Source organism: Hipposideros armiger, unplaced genomic scaffold, assembly GCF_001890085.2.
Source record: "Hipposideros armiger isolate ML-2016 unplaced genomic scaffold, ASM189008v1 scaffold_318, whole genome shotgun sequence".
In the NCBI taxonomy this organism is placed as follows: domain Eukaryota; kingdom Metazoa; phylum Chordata; class Mammalia; order Chiroptera; family Hipposideridae; genus Hipposideros; species Hipposideros armiger.
The window spans coordinates 81,294-83,818 of NW_017731668.1; positions in this window are offsets into that span (position 1 = coordinate 81,294).

Sequence of the window (2,525 nt, forward strand, 5' to 3'; positions counted from 1 at the left end):
AAATAAGGATTCTTCAGCCATTCTGTACTGAGTTGAAAAGTCAGCAATTCCAAACCTGTTTTGTCTGTATTTTTTTTCATTTTGTTTGTGCAAGTAAGACTTGAAAAATGCATGTGGGTTTCGAAACTCCTGCTGCGCCAGCCACGATTTCTCATAAAAGAGGGAACATTTATTTGTGTATATGAAGTCCTGGACAGCAGTACTTGGTCAGACGTGAGACAGATGTATGTGTGCACAGCTGTTTGTGTTTAAGGACAGAATACAGACATAAATAAGGTTAGATATCCTTGGTTTGATGCTAGAATATTTTCATACACCATATTCAAAGGAATATCTGTCATAACTGAAAACAAGGGGAAATTTATCAGAAACAGAGCACAGACCCCTTCCCCAGAGCCAGGATAAACAAAACCAATATGGGCCTATCAAGCTATGGTCTTGTAAAATAAACTTCATTGTGCAAAAGAAAACCACCTTATTTATTCATAAAAATATTGTCAGATATTTCCCCAAAGTCAGATAGTACTATCTTCAATGAAATTCAAAAGTAGAGGTAGATTTTTCGGGCTTCTCTGTCACTATCAGAATTGCTATAATGTTTAAAGCTAGTAACACTAGAAAAGGATGCTTCATGACAGAGTACCACTGCTGCCTTTTCCATTAAGTTCCCACCCCTGGCAAAGGCAGACTAGCAACCCTTTCTTTTCTATGAAAAACAAGCTTATATTGAAACAAAACTGCCACTTCTATAGGACATTTCAATGGCAAAATTATTCCCAGAAAGACCTTTTTCTCTGCATGATACCAAAAGCACAGAATAAAAATTGACAAATGTGAGACCCAAGGTCACAGAGATTTCTAGAGAGAGTCTTTGAATTTTATTGCTGTGATGACCTAGAAGTTTGAGAAATGCCTCAGGAAAAAGGCTGACTGGGAATTTTGCTAATTCCTTTATTTATTTTTATTCTAATTCTTTAGCCAAGTCCAATTAAGAAAAATCATTTGGATTATGTGCTATCTGGATAAGATCATTTATTTGCAAAGCAAAATTTATTCAAATAAATTTTTCTAATAGATAGTATAAATAAATTCTCATTTTCACACTATTTCTGCCAAAATTTTCACATCTTAAACCCTCCTTTCCCTCGCCCTAGGTCTTCCCTCTAAGAAGAATCCCTTTAAAAGTTCAGAGCCGGCCTTCAAAGTAACTACATACTTTGTTTAGAAGGTACTCTTGTTTTGATGAAAATCCTAAAACAACTCCTTTAAAGGGTTTGTTTAAAGGAATGCAAGACACAGAGATATCCATAAGACTGAAATGCTACACTTTATTTACATAAGTTTGGACTTTGAAGAAGTGTTTTGTTTTGTTTTCTTGTCAACCCAATAAATCATATTGAGAATCGTGGGTGACTTACAATGTTCAAGACCTGAAGAAGACAACTTAGAGTAGTCTGTCCTTTTAACCTCCACCCTGGTAACTCGGCCATTATTAGTTTAAGTCATATGATGAAAACAGAGGACTAAAAAATGGAATTTGCTGTTGCAAACTCTGCCTCTACCATTAAGTATTCCACACTGTGTTTAAAAGTGATATAATTGCAAAGATTTTATAGGTCTTCAAAAATTGTAAAATCTCTTTGTTACATGTACTGTATGTAACACTATTAAACATAATTTTTAGATTACATATTTTGTGTCATATGTACAGAGAAATATAACAGGAAACCAATGGAAAGAGAACAAAATTATGGAGTAATGAAAAGTCCTTTTGATTCTTTTCATAAACTTGAAATTAATACATAAAGCAGTGTTACAAAGAAGTTTACACTATAAAATAAAATGTGCTTTTTATTGCCATGGATACGTATGGCTGTGTGATAATTTAGAGGGGGAACAGTACCCTAAAGAGTTATATATTTTCAAGAGGAAGCTTTTTAAACTAAATTATATTTTGTATAAATTCTTTAGAGTGTCTGTTCATTTTCTGATTTGATTATTTTATTCTCAATCTATTTTCACGCAGAGTATTGTGTCAAGAATAAAGATGGAAGGGCTGAAAGAAAATTTGCAGACTTACAAAGTAAAGCACTGTCACCAGTTACAAGAAAAATCAGGCAATATCTGGTGATGCAAAGGTTTTCCCCAGCACCTGCTTAATGCCATGCCCATGCCCTCCAGCGTAACACCTACAGCGCTAGGTAACATGGGTATATTTTCTTGTCTGCCCTTACCCCACCCCCTTTGGAATGTGAGCTCCACAAGGGAAGACAGGACCATATATCTTAAGTCATTCTTTTATGCCACACACTTGGACAATGTTAGTTTTGTAGAAGCAAGAGCCAGTTCTCCCACAAGGAAAATAAGAACAACACAATATTCCATCTATTGGTGTCACTGCACCTGAGGAGGTTCCATGTGTAGTCCTTCAGCTCAGGGAGTCTCAGCTTCTTCTTGGTATCACTAGAGCATCATCACTCCTTCCTGCTTCCACAAATATGTGTGTCACAAAGAATTTCTCTTCT